Raw genomic sequence first — 22,774 nt, 5'->3', positions numbered from 1 at the left:
ATATTGGAACAGATGCTAGCTCCAAACCATGTCAGGTTAATCTAAATGGGGAAAAATTAGGTCGCCAAGCTGTACAGAACTGGAATTTCATGATAGAGTAAATAATGCAAGGGATTCATACTGGCAGATGTTTTTGCTACTACGTGATGTTATTGAATTAATTTGTGCCCCGACAATCAAAGAGTCAGAAATTGCAAGCATGTTGATGAATACCTTGAAGATCGAGAAACTAATTTTCCTAATGAAAAAGTTAAGCCTAAACATCATTTTCTTAAACACTCTCCAAGACAAATTTTCGAATATGGCTAATTAATCCGTGTCTGAACTTTGCGATTCGAAAGCAAGCATTCGTACTGTAAGCAATGTATTAAGCATTCTCATAATTTCATTAATGTGTGCAAAACTCTAGCTGAGAAGCACCAATTCTGGCCTATAAACAGGCAGTTTCATTTTTCCAGGGTGATATCTATATCAAGAAAAGTATACCAGTTGAATTAAATGCCTTTGTCAGGCTATCCAATCTGCCATCCAATTAATTCAGGTTCCTGAAAATTCAGAAGTTAGTATGGGAGTCATCTGTAAAGGTACTTTTTATAGAAAAGGAAACTTCTTGTTGTTAGAGAAAAGTGAGCAAGGCTTCTTACTTGGGGAAATTGAGTTCATAATCAATACTCATCTCAACAAAGTTTACTTTTTGGTTCAGGAACATGAGTCTACACTGTCAGGGAATTTACGTATACATGTAATACTTGTTCCGGCATTTTCTGTCAGTCACCAGTGCTTCATTCAGATGTGTAGAATTATCCATGTTAAGTGATTATTATCCCTTAAATGCCTACAAAATAGGGAAATCTATGATGATTGCAATGAAACATGCAGTGTCATAATGAATAAATGAATGAAAATGTAACATGGCGGCGCAACAGCAGAAGTCATTTGCCGCCGAATACAAACATTGAAAAAAGTCAAAATATATAAAAACCATGAAAAGCAAAGAGAAAAACGATGCATAAAACAAACTAACCAAAGCTAAAACATGGTGAAAAGATAGAGGTTAAACGAGAACATTATCATTAAAACCGACAAAAATATGGTAAACCCATCAGCTTGTGGAGAAGGCCAGAACTCAACGCAAAGGAGAAGGTGACTCCCTCCATAACACAAACCTCTTCCCCAAACACTGAGGAGAGTAGGTACGATCCGTTGCCGGCTTGGCACCCAGAAAGGTACTGCTGACAAAGGTCCCCAAGACTGGGGCATTCCAGAAGAGGATGTCGCACAGTCAAAGGAACCAGACAATCATCACAGTAGAAAGGGGGCGTTCTCTCCACTAGAAAGCCATGAGTCAGCCTAGTGTGGCCAATCCAGAGACGGGCCAAAGCTGTTTCCCACTGTCGGGACAGTCCCACCTACCCCCCATCGCCCAGGTTCTGATGAATGCTGTCGAGTATGTTCGCCCCTGTTGCATCCCACCTCCTCTACCAGCAGAAATTGACAGCCTCCACAGTGGCAGTACATAAATCCTCAGATGGGACACGGCAATGAGGAAGGGAAGGGCAAGAGCCAAAGAATCAGCACACTCATTGCCCACGAACCCCACATGTGCAAGGACCCAACACAGTTGTACAGAGTATCCTTGCCTACATAACAACAAGAGCCACTCCAATACAGACAGGGGATGTGATGGGAAGCCACGGGACAAAGCTTGTAGGGCACTGGCTGAATCACTAAAAATGGTAAGAGAAGCTGGGAGAAAACTAAAAATCAATTCAACTGTGACTAAAATGGCAGTAAGTTCAGCAGGAAAAGCAGGTGCGGAAGGAGGGGGACTCCCACCACGGCTAAAATCTCAAAAAATGACATCAAAGCCTGTCCCCTCACGAAATTTAGAACCATCAGTATATACAGAGATCGAGTCACTGTGAGTAGAGGCATGTTCTAAAAAATAAGGCAAAGCTGCCTGTGAGGAAAAAGAGGCCTTCCTCTCAAGGAAGTAATCACGTTTGTATCTCTGGGAGAAGCCAGGGAGCCTCTTGGGGGACAGCATAGGGCAAACAGGGGAGGACTGAACACCGAACTCCACCATGGCAGCCCTTGCTCTGTACCCAAACGGGTGTGGATAGCGAGGGTGGGTGTTATGAAAGAGGAGAAGAGCAACCTTACAAGTTAATGAGGCTAGAAGACAGTGAAGGTGTTGCCAACACTGCACCATTAAGGACTTTCAGTCGAGGAAAACCAGAAAGCCTCAGTTGAAAGATGAATCCCAGCATGATGGACCGAATTTAGCAACCGTATCCATGCTTCAGTAGCAGAACCATGTTCCACACACCCATAATCCAATTTGCTTCTTACTAAGGCACAGTAAAGGCAGGATGGTTCTGTCAACACCCCAAGACATGTGAGATAGGGTCTGTAGGAGAGATAGAGCACGGAGGCATGATAGTTGTAATGAATGGATATGAGGTACCCATGTCAGTCTCCTGTCAAAAATAAGTCCAAGAAACCTTATCTCGTCCACATGTCGCACCCTGTGGCCATATAACTGGAGGCCTGGGTCAGGGTGAACACCTCTCAATAAGCAGAAAGCAAGGCCACCGTCTTTGTTGAGGAGAAATGGAAGCTGTGCAATGTGGCCCACCGAGAGACTATGTCCAGAGTGAGCTGCATGGGATGTTCAGACATGGACATTCGGGAAGCAGCATACCAAAAGCCAAATCATCAACATACAGTGAGACTGACACCCCTTCTGGAATAGAGGACACAATACCGTCCAATGCTATGGCAAAAGGGTCATACTGAGGACACTTCCTTGAGGCATCCCTTTCTCTTGAGGGTACGAGGGAGACAGGGTGACACCAACCCTAACCCTGAATGAACGGTCATGCAGAAATTTTTAGGAGCAGCCTGCCATGTAAACCAAAAGAATGGAGTTGTTGGAAAATATCAAACTGCCATGTAGTATCATAAGCCTTTTCTAGGTCAAAGAAAACACACACCAGATGCTGCTGTCTAGCAAAAGCACCACATGCTGCAGTCTCAAGATGAACAAGTGCATCTGCTGTTGAGTGGCACTTTTGAAAACCAGACTGACACTGAGACATTCATTCCTTTGTAGGAAATACATTATGTGCTTGTTGACCATATTCTCAAATAATTTACACAAGCATGACGTTAAGGCAATTGGGCAATACTCCAGGGGACTGTAACCTGCCTTCCCCGGCTTCTGGAATGGCAGGACAGAAGCCTCATGCCAAGAGGTGGGAGAAGATTCCCTCCAGATTCTATTAAAAAGGCTGAGGAGAAAAGACAGTGCATCATCATCCAGGTGCCGAAGCATCACGTAAGGAATATCATCCGGCCGTGGTGAGGTGTCATGACAGGGAAAGGGCAGATTGGAGTTCATGACAAGAGAAAGGGAGGTTGTAGGACTCCATATTCCGTGAACAAAAGTCCAGCACCTTTGCCTCCTCTGTCTCACATTGTCTGGCAAAAATTGGTGACCTAGTATCTCTATGACTGACCGCCTCAAAGGCAGTTGCAAAAATATTGGCCACAGCTTCAGGTCACAAACAGGCTCACCATTAGACATCAGCTCGGGGGGCCTGCCTTGAATTTCCCTGAAATCTTTCACACCCTCTTCCACACCTGAGACACTGGCATCTTTGAATTTACAGATGACACATAAGCCATCCAAGAGTCCCACCTAGCTTGTCTGAGTACCCGACGAGCCTTAGCCTGTGCCCTACTGAACTCGACAAGACAATGCTCATGGGAGAAGGCTAACTTCTTATCACGTACAGCAACACTGCAATCCTCATTCCACCATGGGACAGGTCAGTAGTGATACGTGCCGGAGGTTTTAGGAACAGCATGAAGGGCAGCAGAATGTAAAACGGAGGTAAGGAACGAAACAGCCTCATCAATATTCGGAAAGTCTTCAACTGAGACATGAACAGAAATTAGAGAAGAGAGAAGGGACCAATCTGCCTTATCCTGTCTCCACCTTGGTAGCTGGGAACAAGGACTATATATTGTTGCAGTAAGGAGGATGGGAAAGTGATCACTTCCATGGAGATCCTCCATAACCTCCCAGGTATAGTCCAGGAGACAGTCAGGAGTGCAGACAGAGTGGTTGATTCCAGTAAATGAACCTGTTTGGGGGTGAAAATGTATAAACACCCCAGTATTGAATAGGGCAAGATCCTCATCCTCCAATAAGGATGCCAACGAACTCCCACGTTGGTTAACATTACAGTCACCCCATAAAGGGTGGTGAACATTAAAGTCCCCCAAGAGAAGAAGGGACGTAGGTAATTGACCAAGAAGGTTCTCACGTTCCACTGCTGACTGCTATGTTGGGCGGTAAATAAATGGAACAAACTATATACCAACGGAGGGCATACAACCGCACAACAACACACTGGAGGTCAGACTGGAGATGGACTGACTAATGAGGGATGTCAGCCCTCACCAAAATGCACCACCTCCAACAGGACCCTGGGTTGGCGCTGAGTAAAAAGCATTGTACCCAGGTGGTGCATAAGGAGTGGCGAACCTTACAAGAGTTTCTTGGAGTCACACACACAAAGGGGAATAAGGCAGGAGGGTCTGCAGCTCCACCCAATTACCATGCAGCCCTCGACAGTTTCGTTGTAATATACTGGCTGAGAATGCCATAGTACCCATAGTGAAATTAGGCTAAGGGACGAGACAACCTTGCCCCTGACAAGCAACCAGATTTAAATTGCTGCTTAGAACTGCCCTTAGAAAAGGATTGCCTGGCACTGTTATGATGTACAGTGAGCCACCCAGCTGAAGATAACCTGGAGGAAGAAGAAGAGCGCTGGACAATGGTCTTCTTCTGTGGTGGAGCAAGAGATGGCTTGGCAGGGGGACCACAAGCTGCCCTAGTCAGAATATAGCAGGCAGTGCCACCATGAGAGGGAGCTTGATCGGTAGTGCATCCCACAGTACTGGAACCCTGAGAGGGCAAGGCCTCATGCAGCTGAGCAGGCACATCAACGACCTGGGTACCACCACTGTCTGGTGGTGGCTGGGCCATCAGCAAAACACCATCCTCAGCCTGCATTCACCCCGACCCCTGAGCATCCCGAATAGGAGGAGTAGTGGGCTCCACTGTGGAGATCTTTGGTAGCAGTACTTCACTCTCTGAGTACTGAGGAGCCACGATGATGCTTCCCATGCACAGGAGGGACATCCGGAGTTTTGGATGTGTCAAAGCAAGGAGTAGCATCGACACGCGTGTTTGCCACAGGAGGAACCAGGATGGGGGAAGCATTCCCAGATGCAGGAAACACACCCCAGAGGGGACACCCCCAGAGACAGGAGGCGCCTCCCCAGAGGAAGCACAGCAGCTTCCCGGCTGCACTCCCTCAGTGGAATCCCCTGGCCGAGAAGCCTGGGAAGTAGAACCCCGAGAGTTTGATGAGGCATTGTGTGATAGCAGGGGCACCTGCTGGGTAGCTTTATGGCGAGACAAGGCAGCAGCAAAGGTAACCCCAGGGCGAATGAACCTCTCCCTTACCCTGGCCTTTGCCTCAGAAAAAGACATTTTCACCTTTGCTTGGACAGAAATAATCTTATACTAAAACTTGTATACATAGCAATACCTTGAGGAGGCCTCATGCGCTCCTTCACGGTTCAAACATTTAGAGGGTTAAGAACAATGAACCATACCATGGGAAACACCAACACAATTTTCACAGACCTCAGGAAGGCCAGACGCTTCCTGCCAGCAAGAATGGTGAACATAACTAAACCTTTGAAAAATAATAGCACCTTCTAGGTTGGGGAACATAAGGTTTAACCTTAAGCTTCCACCATGCAGCAGTGACAACCTCTGGCAAAGTAAGGCGATCAAACATCAAGATAAGAGTGGGTGTGGGTGTTAAAACCCCATCAACTTTCTTCATAATTCTCTGTACTGCCACAACTCCCTGAGGAGCCAGCCCCTCCAGGAGGGAATACTCAGCGTAAGAGACCAAGTTACGAGAATACACAACCCCACGGGACTGATTTAGGACCACGTGACGAGAGGCAGACACTGGATAACCAGCAACCATAGTAAGGGACTGGATGTGTGAACTCTCCTCTTCATTCCTGGCCTCTAGTAACAGAGAACCATCGCCCTGCAAGGAGACCTTGGGGTTAAATCCACATGCTGTAACTAGACCATCATGAATCTGAAAACAGTTCAGGTTCTGGAAGGAACTACCATGTGTTTTGAGTACTTTGTATTTTGTATAAGAGTGTTTCACAAAGACATCAGGTAACAGCTCAACAGTAGGGACATCTGGATTCACAGTTTTGGCAGATGACCCAGAGGGTACAGGGTCGCCGGCCAGAGAGTGACCAGGTGATGCTGACTCGTGTGGCTGGTCACTGACTGGACTGGTTAAAGAAGTGTTTAATGTATCCATATATACATGTCAGGAGTAAAATGGCACCAGGAGCCAAGGGAAACTACCAGGGAGTGAGGGGACCGAGCAGGGTCTGTTGGGAGCGAGTACCTCGTCCCCAGAGGGTGACACTAAAAGGACACCCCTTGATGCGAAAGTTCACTCCCACCAGTGCAAAGACCCTCTTCCCTAACACCCCCAAGCCCAGAAACCCAACCAACCAACTTAGGACAGCACCAAGGCGACCCTTCTGGAGGGCGGCACCGATGACCCATATGGGATAACCTACGTTTCGGGCCGTGCTTAGTCAGACCCCTCACCCACAACCCTACCCACATGGGAGACCGTGCCAGATGTCACTGCATCTGCAGGCAGGCTTGTGGGATCACAGGGGTACGCAAGACCCCCACCACGTCAAGGTGGCTGCCCACGGGATAGGCAGTGTCGTAAAGGTCTGTTGTATTGCCATTCTGGATTAGCTACAGTAAAACATAGGTCACCATACTGCTAGAAAAGATGAAAGGAAACTTGATATGACCAAAAGGCCTGGAACGTTTTTGCAAGCTTTGCATGGAAAATCTAGGCCTAATCCTCATTCTCTTTTATCTTTCCAGTAGCTTGTCATGCTCTGACAATATCATATTTAACACTGTAAAATAAGTATTCCCGATCTGAATGTGTAATGTATTTTTCTGTGTGAGACACGCAGTGTACCCTCGTGTTCTGAAGGTATTTATGTCCTAGGATTTCAAATACAGACGGTCTAGTTTCGAAGAGCAGTTAAGGAAAATTCTCATGCATGCAGTATAGTACTTGATTTTCAAATGCCTTGGTGACGAGAGAGCAACGATTAGGATGCCACAACAATGAAACTATTCTGAGTAAGGATACCCTACCCAAGATAGCAGCTAGCCCATTTTATGTTATATTGCTTGTCTTTCCATAGCTAAAAATCATTTTTATTAGCTACTTTATTCGTTATTGATGCCATTTCTTTCCAGTTGTAAAGATGTATGACAAAATTGACTCTCTCTCTCTCTCTCTCTCTATCGATCTATCTATCTATCTATCTTACATTAGGCAACAGAGGACCAAAACATGAGCTAACAAACTCTTGCACTGCAAAAGCACATAATTTTGCTGTCTTTTGCTCCGCAATGTCTTTCTTTTTCAAACAAACCGCAGTGTCCTCCTGAGCTGAAAAGGCTGATTTGGAAGTTTTGAACTCAGTAATTTATTTATGAACCTCTGCATTTTATTGCTCTTGCTAATTGTTCATGCATTCGTGATACTAAGCAATGACAAATTCGACATTCTCCAAGGAGCTCAGGCTCGTTCTTTCTGTGAGTGGTCGCGCGACGTAAGATGTTCTCATGCCAAATCATAAAACGCCTAAAAACAGGTTCAAAGTTCAGCAACATTTTCACAAACTTAACTGTTTTCATTCTGATGGTAGAACTTTTTTTTTTTTTTTTTTTTTTATGAAAGGTTTTCAGTGTAGACGGTGACTCTTATAATAGTTTGGCTATATCTTTGAAATTAATATTAATATTTTTTACATTTTAGAGTTTTTCTATTTTGCTGATCTTGCAACCCGTTTTCTCGTAAAACATGATTGCTTAAGGAAAAAACAACATTGATTGGAACGAATATGAGTACCATTAGTCAATATGAATGTGCTATGGGCTCCCCCCCAAAGGCCATACGGGTAGGTGTAAATAAATAAAAAAATAGCTTCAATTAATCCAACTCCCAACTTTCAACTCTCTCTCCTCTCATGTCTGTTTGTGATTGCCTGAATCTTTCGAGTCAGCAAGCATGTTAGTCATTTCAGTAGGCCTATGTTTGTTGCTTGCCAGAATCGAAAATTTCGGCAAACATGTTGGCGAGATTGGTATGTTTGTCTCTCTGTCTCAGCAGGTCATAACTTTGCGCCAATTGTTCTAAAAAAGGTAAAAAATCAGAGGTAGATATCCATAAACCCTGGAAGCCTATTGTTTTTCATCAAAGTTGTTCACACGCCCTGGGCTGGGTGGGGGGTTGAAACCCCTCATTGGCCTTGGGTCCGGAAATCGTCGGTACCCAGTGGCTGCCCCAGGTACCACTTTTTCAGATTTCGAAAATCGATTTTATTTCTTACCAAATTGAAGAGAAGCGTCAGGCGCACCTGGCAATGCAATTTTTAGCTTCATAAACCCATCCTGTGCTTTGCAATGAACTGAAATGAAAAATCACCAAATGACTTACTATACGCCGATGAAATCCAAGCAGAGGAGTGAAAGAACATCGCATTAAGAAATATCCATATTTTTACCTCCACAGAATTTCAGTGGTGTTGAAATGGTTTATCGACTTCAGATTTGACATGTAGATTCCAATACAATCGGTAGAGAGGTGGCCTGCAGTCCTAACGGACCCAGGTTCGAATCCCGGCTGGGGCAGGAAACAATTTAAGGATTTGAATTTCATTAAATCAGGCTTTACTGATCTACCAGAAGACCCGCCGACATGTCGCAAAAATTCCCCCGCTAATACCAATACACCAGTCCTGTATGAGACAGCGCTAGCATGTATTCAATATGGACGGTGGGTGTTAGCGCCGAAGTGGTGACATGTAGAGGTGTATGGTATGTAGGAGGACTGCTGGGCCTTGATAGCAGGCTGTGAAGCCTATGCCCAGAGTCGGACACATAAAAAAAAAAAAATCTGGCACGTGCTCTGCCAATGGCAGTTTCCTCTGTCTGTCTGTCTTTTTTTTTGCTGCTTGCTGGCATCAAAAGCTCTGGCTAGCATGTTGGTCAGTTCCATATGTTTGTGTGTCTGTCTGTCTGTCTGTTTGTCTGTTTGTTAGTCTTCTCTCAACAGGACACAATTTTGTGCTAATCGTTCTAATAAAAAACGTGGTAGATATCCATAAACCCTGGAAGCCTATTGTTTTTCATCAAAATCGGTTAAAGGTCATGGGCTGGGTGGGGGGGGGTTGAAACCCCACAATGGCCGTGGGTCCGGAAGTCGTCAGGACCCATTGGCCATCCACGGCACCATCTTTTTTACATTTCGAAAATCTTTTTCTTACCAAATTGATGAGAAATGTCTGACGCATCTGGCAATGCATGTTTTAGCTTCCTAAGCCGATCCTGTGCTGTGTAACGAAGTGCTAAATATTTTGCCTGATGATTGCCTACACACCTGTGGAAACTAAGCAGTAACAGTCAGATCCATCTGGCAAGGGCTTTACTGCCCACACACCAGTGAAAACTAAGCAGATACAATCAGATCCATCCAGCAAGTGCTCTGCCTATGGCAGCTTCATTTGTTTGTCTGCACTCACCAGGTCACAATTTTGCGCCAACTACTCTGAAAAAAAAAAAAAAAAAAAAAAAAAAAAGGAGATAGCTATCCGTAAACCCTGGAAGCCTATTGTTTTTCATCAAAATCGGTCAAAGGCCCTGGTCTGAGTGGGGGATCGAATCCCAATCTTTACCATGAGGCAGATTTTCAGAAATTTATATCTCCATCAATTATCACTGGATGTTTATGAAATTTTATGGACACACAGAGGGTGGCAATGTCTAATGTCGGACACAGATCCATCCAGCAAAAGCTCTGCCCATGGCAGTTTCATAGCTTGCTGGCATCTTTTGATTCGCTAAGCATGTTGGCCAGTTCCGTGTGTTTGTTTGTTTGTTACAGTCTACATGTCACAATTTTGTGCCATTCGTTCTGAAAAAAATCAGAAGGTAGATATCCTTGAACCCTGGAAGCCTATTGTGTTTCATCATAACCGGATCCATTCGACAAGCGCTCTGCATGTGGCAGTTTCACTTGTCTGTGGGTCTCCCTATGTCTGTTTCTTCCTCTCTGAGGAATAATGCAACAGCAGAAAAGTAGTAAAAAACAGAATTATTATTAATCACAGTAATGATGGAGGAAAAAATCCTTATTACACCCACCAAACAGCAGAGATTAATATCTGAAGGTCTCAGCAGAGGCATTTCAAACGCCATTGTCCATTGTCAGGTCATAGGGGTCAACAAAAGAGGCATAACTGGAGAGGAAGGAGGCTTGACACTAGTGTCTGATGACACCAGTGCGACAAACAGCTGGCACATAGTTCAGACGTCATTGTCAGGGTCATGCTCTGCCTCTGACTCCTCACTGGCAAGTTGATGTCTCTCACGTGCCTGCCTCGGCTCCTCCCGATGGTCAGGGAGACTGTTCAATCATGCTTGGGCCTCCGACTCGAGAAAGTTAAGGAGATTTCTGAGGTTGTTGCATTTCTGTGGCGTCAGAAAGCGCTCAGTGGGATACGCAGGCATCAGTGCCGTTTTGGACAAGTCTATCCTCTCCTGTGCATACTTCACCCTTTCCTTCTGCATTTGCACCTTGGTGGTGTTGGCTGGAGTGTATTGAAGGTTGAAGTCATTCTTGATGAAACAGTTTTTCCGAAAGGTGATGTCAGCCACCAGCTGGCAGGCATTTTGGACATCACAGTCCTTCCGAAAGGTGATGTCAGTCACCAGCTGGCAGGCATTTTGGACATCAAAGCCCTGCCTTTTGATGAAGGAAGCTAAAACATCAATATATACCTTGGTGCTAGAGATGTACACAGCAGATTGGACTTTCTTCTCAATCAGGGCAAACATAAGGTCACAGGCCAGGAACAAGTGGCCAGACTTTATCAAGATGAACTCAACCCTGAACAGAAGTCTGGTGTGCACTTGCTGCACGGTCGTAAGAACCATAGTGATGTTTTTGTTCTGATCTCCACAGTTGTCACAGAACACACAAAGAGTGGTGAAGTCCTGCTGTTGCTGGTTGATCTTTATCTGAAGTCACTTGAGCACACAGCTGGCCACCTAGTCTGAGCCACATCCTTCTGCCTCCTCGTCCCACACAAATGGTGGCCTCCTCCTTGTTGATGTATGGAGAAGTTGTAGACCCACAACTTGCACATACAGTAAGCCATACCAGCTCTCAGCCGTGGGCGGGGAAGTGTTTGTTGCAGGTCTATGGCCTCTTTCTTGACATTGGCTAAGTCACTGAAGGTGCCATCTGCTCAGTCTGATGCTGGAGGTCTCGAGGCACTGGAACATCAACCTTGTGAACAGCCAGCTGGTCTTGAACGTTGGCAATTTCAAGGCCAGCATCTTTCTGGTTCTTGATCTCCTGATTAAGCTTCTTACATGTTGAACAAACATCTGTCTTTGGTGACTGGAAGACGATGTTGTCGTCTCGTATGAACACCATTATATAAAAACGCTCTGGCACCTTGTACTGATCATTCCTATTCTGGCTAATCCACATCAGGTAGTTGACATAGAGTTTGGTGATGCTGTTCCAAGCCACCATGTAACATCAGCAAAGGGTTGTGACACGGGTGTAGTGACTCGCAGTGAAAGGTAAACCTTGGATGATGTGCTCGTGCACAAGCTCCAAGGTACGCCCACCGATGGCACGTGGAGAGGGATTGTGTTCATGTTAGTAAGGCAGAGGGGTCCATTTGGGTGACCCATGGCACTTTTGCAGGATAATGGCCATTTTCTTCTTGCCCTGCCGATGGATGGATGCAAAGGCAGAGCAATACACGTTGATCTCCCGGTGCTCCACTTATATGTAATACACAATGTGAACTGGCCTGAGGCCCACCTCCACATGTGTGCCCTTCCTCTTGACTACCTCATCACACATCAGGCCTAGAAGGTAGGCATTCTGAGCATTGTAATTGCCAGTTGCCAAGAAAAAGTTAAAAATTTCATCTATTGGATCTCAGCCTGTCTTCTCATAGCAGCCATCATGGCATCGGGGACAGTCTTTGCGTGCTTCCACATTTTTTTTTTTTGTATGTGTGACATAACTAGCATATTCCTGCCCCGTATTATGCTTTTGCTTGGCTACATTCATGCCCCACTTTTCTGGCTGGATTACATGCACACGGCCCTTTTTTTCTATGTGGGTAACAGGAACAGGTTTTTGATGATGACCTGTTGCACCGTCATCACCACCACCACCACCACAGCTGGCAGTAGCAGCAGCTCCGCTTTTACCCACATCACCACGTCCATCAACAACAACACTCACACTACTATCACCATCGCCTCGAACACTATCACAATTTCTAAAACCACTTCCAGTAACATCGTCACTAAGACTGTAATCAAGGTCATCACTACTCTCATCACTAAATGCAGTTATTTTCTTCGAAGTATAATGCCATCGTTTACCATTACTGCTATAGAACGACTTCTCTGCAAAACTACTGTTTTCATCAAATCATGAGAGCCCAGGAACACTTTCATCACTAGCACTAGCACGATGAGACATTGTCACCCCAGTAATCACACACAAAACTCCTTAAAAGTTGTTTCACTGTTCGTTCACAAATTGGAGAAAGAAACACCGATGTGGGACTTAGTGGGTACTGTGGGGTTTGCCTCATGGCTTCCTCACTCTTATTTCAGCCATAACGTTAGGATAAAGAAAAGTGTATTAACAAGGTTCTACCTCACAGCCCTGAGGATTTGCATTGAAGATCATTTGAAAGAGGAATAATTCCTATACACAGATAGCACATTTTATAAACTGTAGTATCCAAAACACATGATATCCAGTGCCAGAAAACATGCCCGGGCTACCGAGGAACGGGCAACGGCTGAGAAATCCAGGGATGTGACGTGCTTAATTCTGCCCAGTAACAATACGAGCAACAACATTGCACGGTTTTTAAGACATTCAGGAACAAAGGTAGCTTTTAAGATATCTGACAGTGGGTGATCTGGTCAGACACAAGGCACGAACCAGCAACACAGCCGAGAGAGGTGTTTACTCCATTCCAAGTGTAGTATGTGATAAGGTTTACATAGGTGAAACAAGGCACGAATTGGAAGAGAGAATAAAAGAACACAAGTGTGCAATGAGCCGGTACAACACCAACAACGCATGTAAGCTCACAGATATAATACAGGTCATATAATGAAACGGGAAAATGCAAAAATTTTGTATGCGGAAGCAGACTTAAAAATTTGCAATGTCTTGAGGCAGTTGTAATAGGATGTTCCAATACCATTGAACAGAACAGCGGATCTTATCACTTATCGAATTCTGTGGCCAAATATAGTCAATAGGAAATCTTCCTCACATCACCCCTCCTCATCTCAAAACATCACCCCTCCTTCTTTCCCATCCATCCCCATCCCCTCTCTTCACCTAGCTTCTTACCCACCTATATGACACTTGTGCGCGCGCACACACACACACACACACACACACACACACACACACACACACACACACACACACACACACACACACTTGCGCTGGGATCGGCAATCGCTTTCCCACTGTGACCTCTATTTCCTTACCCAATATTCTTTCCCTCTCCCAATGGACTTCCCACTTCATCTTTCCCTTGTTTCTTTTCTTGCTGTCCGTCCTTGTGCCGTGATCTGTAATCCCTTTCCCATGTACCTAACCTTCTTTACCCTACCTGCCCCCCCACCACCCCTAGCCAATACCTTACCCCCCCTCTCACACCCCTACTGCCTTCTGCTATTTATACAGGAAATGTGGTGTATATTCTGCACTTGTATTCAGAGGAGGTCATAAGGCGAAACGTCAATATAGAGCAAGTCCCACATCGGTAATTCTTTCTCTAAAAAAGTTGCAAAAAATTGTTATAAGAGTCAAAAGTCCTTTTTGCATGCTAGAACAGAGCACAACAGTAGGGACTGATGGATGAAGCAGCAGAAACTCCTGCCAGACACACCGCCACGTACGGCCAGCCAATCAGTAAGTGGGGCTCAAGGCCCGGCTACGTTCTCGTTGGCTGCAATCAACACAAAGGCACACACATACCACCACCACAGCTGGGTGCCCAAGGCAACCTTACGGTTCTTGGCCAGTCCTAGTGAATGGCGAGTAGCTAGCATAAGGACAATGTACAATCTTTTACTTAGGGAATTTCAACCATATTTCCATTGGAAGAAGGTGTTCTCATCCAAGGCCACATGATAGAGTATGGGTAAAAATAGTGTTATCTAACAAAAACGCATTTCCTGGACGGTGGTCTGTGAACCCCTTCCATTGTGTGTCCCCTCATGAGACTGGTTTAAAGCAATGTAATAACTTCACATATTAGAGTAAGTTTTCTCCATTCGTGCCTGTTGGTTGAGCCTTTTAAAATAACCTACTAACTTTGCTTTCTGTTGCATCTGTGAAGACAAGAAAAACTGGAAATAAATGACAAAATTAGTAACTACTATTCTAACGGAAATTATTTTATTTTTGTCTGATCTGAATAAATGTTTATTGAAGCCATTTTCATTTCAGTCTTACGCTTCTTCAAAATTATTGCGTATTACCATAATAACTGTAAACTCCGTGGATTATCTCTAACTGTCCATGAGAGATAGTTCTGAAATTTCAGTTAGTTTCGTTTCGGGATTTCTGTTTCCTTAACTACCGAATTACCTCCAGGAATTTTGAAATGTACCGGTATTTTGGCATTTATCATTTATCAGGGTGGATAGACAAGGATTGCGGAAAGTATTAAGAATATATGGAGTAGATGGGAAGTTGTTGAATGCTGTGAAGAGTATGTAATACTATGATGGTACTAAGGCTGCAGTGCCTGTGGATGGTGAACTGTGAATTTTTCTCTTTGAAGGTTGGGTTGAAACAGGGATATGTCATGTCTCCGTGGTTGTTCAATCTGTACATGGATGGGGTAATAAAAGAGGTACAAGGTAGGGTAGTGAGAGAGGGTAGTGTTTGGAAGCTCCCTGTACCGTTGTTTGCAAATGATACTGTGTTGTTGAATGAAGACAAGGGAGAGCTGCAAGGCCTGGTGGATGAGTTTGGGAGAGTGTGTAAGAAACGGAATCTAAAGGTGAATGTAGGGAAGAGTAAAGTGATGGTCTTTGAGAAAGGTGAAGTCAGTGAATGTACAGCGAGGCTGGATGGTGAGGAATTGGAAAATGTGAGTACGTTTAAGTACTTGGATAGTGTGATGAGTAAGGATGGAGATTTGGAGGGTGAAGTGCTTGAAAGGGAAGCAGCAGGGAAGAAAGGTTGCTGGTTCCTTGAAAGCAGTGATAAGAAGCAGGGAAGTGAGCATGGAAGTGAAAAAGTTACTACATGACAGTATTGTGATACCAACTCTAACGTATGGAAGTGAAGCTTGGACGTTCCTGGAGAGACACAAGTCAAGAAAGAGAGCAGTGGAAATGAGTTATTTAAGAGGAGCTTGTGGAGTCACATGGAGAGACAGGCTGACAAATGAGAATGTAAAGGAGCGTTGTTGTGTGGATGTGGATGTGATAGGAAGCGTTAGGAGGAATACATTGAGGTGGTTTGGCCATGTGGAGAGGATGGAGGTTGAAAGACTGACGAAGAGAGTGTATGTGAGTGAGGTGGAGGGGGGAAGAGGGAGGGGGAAGCCGAGGATGAGATGGAGGGATGGGGTAGAGAGGTATATGAGAGAGGGGGGGGTGAGTTGGGAGCGGGGCAATGAAATGGCGGGGGACGGCGACGAGGAGGCGATTTGTTTGTGGCCACCCCGAACGGGATTGAGGCATCTGGCAATAGATAGATAGGTCATTTTATTGATTTCTATTACAATATTATGTGAAAAGGTTCATTTTTAAAACATATAGGAAAGAGTATGTGCATTATCGCTGACTGAGATCTTCTGGATACTCTGCCATCACATCTTGGTGAGACTGTATACATCTTCAAAGCCATGACCTGAAACGATTGCAGCCCATTCTATCCACTTCATTTTTGTTCTCATATGGTAACTGTCACAACGGCGACTGTTTCAACTAGCAGCAGATTTACACTGCTTATGCTGACAGCATATGCTTTCCCATTGTGATCTGCCACTCATGACTATCCAGGCCCCATCCTGCTAACCACAACCATTCCAAACAATTCCCAAATGTCTCTGTGGATAAGGTGCACTTAGGGAGAGGAACATGTGGACGACCCTTTCACCATGCACTGCAACCCCTGACTTCTGACCGATGTCCCAAAATGAAATCACTCCATCCTAGCCCGACTTGTATCCCTTCCACTTAGTTTGGTTCAAATCGGATCACAAATGTCTAAGTTGACCTTGCCCTGTGGCCTTGAACTTTGATCCACCATTAGGAAAATTGCTTTATGCTTGTCTAACCTTTAACCCTATCGCTGTTAGTCTAAATCTAATCGTGTATGAGCCACTCTCTCTCTCTCTCTCTCTCTCTCTCTCTCTCTCCTCTCTCTATCACACACACACACACACACACACACACACACACACACACACAGAAGCGAAAATAATATGTCCTCGCAATATGAACTGTGACCAGCCAGAGTTCCATGAAAGGAGGCAGGGCAGCTGTTTTACATGACAGTTCCCTCACCCTCAGCTTGAACAGTCATCCGTGGAGAATACCACTTACTATGGAGACAAAAGTAGTGCCCACCTGTGGAACTCAGATGGCACTGCCGCACCCCACACATCATCCCCGAGGAACTAATGATCAGCGAGGACACCTAAGCAAAGTACTGTTTCAATGCTGATGGCATACCTGCCTCCTAACGTTTGCACTTGGCATTCAGCTTTCTAACAACATCATAGTTGGATGAGCGAAGAGAAGGAAAGAAGGTATTGGGAAATACAAGGAGAGGCAATTGGGTATGCTGAGGACGAGTGGTGGGCAGACGTAGAGCGGAGTGGGAAGGCAGGGTTTTGGATGAGGAATAATAGGTAAAGTGATGATGACTAGGTAACTGATAATGGTTGAGCAGATAACAATTTCTTACCTTAATTATGAGTTACGAGTTGTTTGGTCGGCAAAGTACTGATATGAAAGGCTGAACCAATTTCAGTGGAGCTTGGCATTTGTAAGGTGGTGGTAAGTAAAATAACTGAGGCATCGCATGTCATAAGGAGCAATGTGCAACCAAAGCTGAAACACAGTCTATGATGGATACACTACATTCACACATCCACTACAGCTGGTGAGTTGTTTGCCACTTTCGGAACTGGAAATATGGTCAAAAAGCCTCAGAAACAAAAGGTGTCACTCACCTGTATGCGTGGCGCAGAAACGTGACCCGGGCCCTATATCAATAGGAGTAGGTAGGTAGGTATCTAGGCAGGGTAGGTGCCACCAGTGCCAATAGTGTAGAAATTCGTTGCCATAGTGTTGGATATCGAAGAGTATAATAGATTGTTGATGCTACCCAGTGTAGCTAATAGTCATAGCTACGAGTTAAGAATTGTAGTAGATTAGCGAGGCACCTATGCAGGCTGGTACCAGTGTAAAAAATGGTGAGGCGTCGGATAGTGTGGAGATTGTATATTTGTAAGTCTTCCTCTGTCTCACGAATATCATAAGCGAAGATGAGATAAAGACACTCTGGGGTTATGGGGTTTTATTATGGCACAGTTATATTGTGGATCTTGACCCTATAATATGTAAGTCTTGAGACTGATTTTAGTTACCGGTATCGTGTAATCGAAGACAGGAGAAGTTAAAGATGGATACTGGGTCTTGATTGACGTTTATTGTCTTCAAAGGGAAAGTTAAGTTGAACACTGAGTGTATTACACAGGAACGTATATATTCTAGCTAAGTTCTCGCTGGACCTCTCTTCTTTTTACCATTTCTCGTTTCTGTAGCTAGCCCCCTTCTGCCTCTCAAATTCTTCCTTCCTTCTTGTGTCATGTGTATAACCCGTATGTACGGGTTCTAGAAACTTGTGTGTGTCTGTGTGTATGTAGCGCTTCTGGTGCCCTCTGGCATTCTTTTGCTTAACTCTTGCTGACGTTTTTCCTGTTCCCACACCTAGCTTTACTGGTGTTCCCATCCATTATGCTATCTATTATGAGCTGTATTATGAGAATGTAGATTCCTACATCTATCTGTTATCAGCGATGCCACTCCTTGGGATTTTTCCCAAGATCTTGGGATATTGGCCATGGCCTTGGGACATTGGGAAATTACAGTCAAATATCAAGAAATCTTGGGAAATTTTACTGATTTTTTTTTTTTTTTTTTTTTTTGAGAGAGAGAGAGAGAGAGAGAGAGAGAGAAGTATATATGTAATAATTAATTTCTAATGACTCAGCTGGGAAGCTGACTGATACGTGTGCGAGCCACGTCCAGCTCGTCACCCTACTGGGCTATGTGAGTACCACGTACAGGAACGGAACACGTGAGCTTGTGACGCAGCTCATACGCGCCATGATTACTCAGTCTGCTCCTGTCCTCTGCGATTAAAGATGTCAGTCACTTGTTCTGTGACACACGAACATTGAGTACATCAGGGGACCCTGAGCCTGGTGGAAGTGGGAGTAGAACACCACCATGAAAAAAAAAAATCAGAGTGTGGTATCAGCAGTCTTTTATCATGGACTGGCTGAGCGATAATGAACAGAAAGAGTGGGTGAAACAGGATCCAGACGACAAATGCGCAGCGATTTAGAGTGTGTGAAGTGAAAATGAAAAATTGCAATAAATCTGCCCTCTTGAAACACAAAGCTTCCTCAAAGCACAACAAAATGTTGGAAACTAAGAAAAAGACACTGACCATAGAGGAATTCAAGAAGCCGCGTGAACAAGATATTCAAAATAAAGTAGCAAAAGCAGAACTACTTCTATCAGGATGTGGCAGAAAACGGAATTCCTTTTATTCAGTGTGATCATTAGGTAGACGTGATAAAGAGAATGTTCCCTGACAGTGAAGTTGCTCGCAGCATTACGCCGAAAAAAAATTAAAGCTTCATACATACAACAAGATGGTATTGCATAGGAAGAAAAAAAAAATAGTTGCACACATGTGCAGGGAAAACAAGTTTTCTCTCATTATAGATGAGTGTACAGATGTATCAGTGTCTCAAGTGCTAGCAGTCATGGTACGGTTCTATGATGAAAAAAAGTGCAAAGTCACGGACGCTGTCCTAGAGATTGTGGAAGTAGATGATGCGAGTGGAGAAGGACTTTATAGATCGGTGAAGGAACTGTTAAAGAGTAAGGAAATACCTTTGCAGAACATCATAAGGTTTGCATGTGATAACTGTTCTACAGTGCTTGGGGCAAATAAAGGATTTCAGGCACACCTCAAGAAGGATATACCGTCTGTTTCATTCTTGGCTTGTGTGTGTCATTCATTTGCCTTGTGTGCAAGCCAGGCAAGTAGTACCTTACCTTCGTGGCTTGAATCCTTCGTAAAGGACATTTGCTGCTATTTTGCTCGTAGCAGCAAAAGGCAGCATCAGTTTGAGATGATTCAAGATGTACTCCACACGCCCAAGCATAAAATATTAAAGATATCACAAACTCACTGGTTATCAAGAGGCTCAATGATATCTAGAATACTAGAACAGTGGGATGCACTGGAACTATTTTTTCAAGGAGAGTCTAGAACTGATAAAGTTGATGGAGCAGCTCAGATATACAAAACAATGATCACATCTGGAACAAAGCATATGCTCCTTTTTCTCAGTTACGTCATTGGTAAAGCTAACAAATGAATTTAGAGTTCCATGCCCAGTACTTTAGACTTTCAAAACTGCATTCAGTAATATCAGATGAATATAGAAGTATTCTAGGAATGTTTGTGCATGAAGAAATCATTCAGTCACAAGGATTAAGTGACATCGATCTCTCTGACTCCGCAAACTACAAGAAAGTTGTACACTTTGGTGGAAAATGCACGGCCCAGATGGTGAAGGTGCCTCTTGTAGAATATGAGAAAATGTTTCGCATGGACTGTCTGAAGTTTTTGCTGTTGTTGTGTGCTCAAATGAAAAAGAGATTTGCATTTGACGAAGAGAGTGTCCTTGCCATGTTAAGAATCCTCAACCCTGAAGAAACAGTCTCCCCTAATAGAAAGTTGAAGTCTCTTGCAAAATTGTCGCTAAATTTCCCTACACTGCTTAAGGAAGAAGACTTGGACAATTCGGATGAACAATGGAGAGATTTGCTGTATTTCAAGGCATCCCTCGAAAACATCAGTGACTCCTCAACAAAATTTTGGCATAAGAGATGTGAAGGATGCAAACAATCAAACAAAATTCAAAGTTTTGTCAAGGCTCATGTGCAGTCTTTTGGCTATCCCTCATTCCTCTGCCTGTGTTGAGAGAGTATTCTCTCAGTTCAATAGAGTTAAAAACAAAGATACCAACAGACTGCTCATATCAACTGTTTCAAACCGCCTTTTGGCATAACAAGAATTAGACGGCAGGAAAGCTCATGCCTGACATGAGAACCATCAACATCACTGGCGCGAGTAATCAAAACGGGACAGTGTCACAAGCGCTACATGCAGAGGGAGGATGTATGGAGAAAAGAAAATATGGCAATTGTAGGCCTACATCCAGGAGATACCGAGGCTTCCAGTGAGGACAACGTCAGCGAGACTTTTCAAGTATTTCTCCAATAGATCTTCTAATGGTAAGCATATTCAAATTTTTATGGGTTAATATAATTTATGGTAATTTCATGTTCTTGGGATTTCTTGGGATATTTTATTGGGTGTCGTCTTGGGATTTTTGAAAATTTAGACTGCCAATGCTGTCTATTATGCTATCTAATATGATTTGTATTGTTATAATATGGAGTCCTGATATCGCTCGGCCACGCCAGCTAGAGAACCTATGACAGCATATATCAGTGACACACTCTAGTCTGTTAATACATAATACTGATTATAATATTGTATAGACATAATATTCATGATAATATTGTATGATAATATTGCACTGACCTAATAATATTCTAGAAACATAATACACTGTAAACATATTGTATACATAATGAAGCAAATGCACTATAGTTAAATTGATTATGGAATATTGTATAACATATTGTAAAATGTGTATGTATAACAGGCACATACATATATGCAAAAAATAGTTCAAAGTTAAGATTAAAGTAAGAGTTATTAAATAAATTTGTATTTTATATAGATATAATGATATTGGTATAAGAATTGGATACTTTTATATTATATTAATTCATGTGCCGTCCCACATTTCTTGTTTTGTTTTGTTTTAATTAACACTATTTACACAATATTTACAATTCATTCAGGGGGTCTCACTGGAATGTTCACTCTTCCTCCAGTAAATACTGATTCCAAGTTTGGAGTTCTTGCATGCATTCTGTGCATTGCGAACAGCATTACTGTAAATATAATAGAGATTAGAGGGACAATAGGTGCTGGGCTATACACATAGTATGGGTTGAACATACTCAAACTCAACTCTTCCCAGGGCTTCATTGTTTCATTGACTAGTTGCATTGTTTCAGACTTGGGTGAAATCAACTTAATACTTGTGCTCATGTTTAAATCCACCTTAGGTAAAGGGTGGAAATATTTGTATGTATGACTGAGGATGGCATAGTGATTGGTGGTAGATAAAGTGGACATGGATGGTGTAAGTACCGCAGAGTAGTCTGGTGTTATGTATAATCCTGATGCTGAAGTATGAGATAGTGGTATATCTGGACAAATTATGTAAACTGATGTGTTGTGAGTGAAGTAAAAAAAACTGTGAGTGTCCAATGCACTGATGGTGTATAAGTTTATCTGGGGCAAATGTGAAGTTGCAATGGTGATGAATGTCGTGATTTCATATGATATATTTCACAAAGGACTGTTCCAGTAGGCTGAAACGTGAAGATGTATGCAGGACAAATGTGAACAGCATGTAATGATGTACGGCACTTTTGTTCAATTGTTGATTCACTGGCGAAAGTGACAGTGTTTCGTCTCTTGGATACCATGATGAGTTCGGTGTCTGTGTTGATGTTGATGATGAACAAAGTGTTATTATTCTTAGAAGGGAAGGGATATATTTGATACGCTGTGAACAGGTCGTCAGTTATGAATGGTGAATGAACTACTACTGATGTTGGTGTTAGTGTTGCTTCTAAATATGTATAATAATCATGAAATCTCTACCCCGGAAAAAAGGCATCAAACCATCTTTATGTATGTATCTATCTATCTATTGCCAGACGCCTCAATCCCGTTTGAGGTGGCCACAAACAAATCGCCTCCAAGTCGTCCTGTCCCACGCCATTTCACTGCCCTGCTCCCAACTCACACCCTCCTCTCTCCATCTCATCCTCGGCCTCCCCCTTCCTCTTCCCCCCTCCACCTCACTCACATACACTCTCTTCGTCAGTCTTTATGTATGCCTTGCCTAATTATCTCACGTAGCTCATGAACTGGAAGTAGGTCAAATGTGATCTTGCTATTTGCAGCATTTGCAATTCCTTGCATAAGTGCCCTGTAACGAACTCTAGTGTTATCTAATTGGAGTATAATTGTGTCAACATGTTCCGTGATGACTGAGA

Source organism: Coenobita brevimanus, chromosome 79 (assembly GCF_032717465.1).
Source record: "Coenobita brevimanus isolate Jiangsu-jjx chromosome 79, ASM3271746v2, whole genome shotgun sequence".
NCBI classification, from domain to species: Eukaryota; Metazoa; Arthropoda; class Malacostraca; order Decapoda; family Coenobitidae; genus Coenobita; species Coenobita brevimanus.
The sequence above is the reverse complement of the archived record's forward strand: the minus strand, read 5'-3'. Positions refer to the sequence as shown.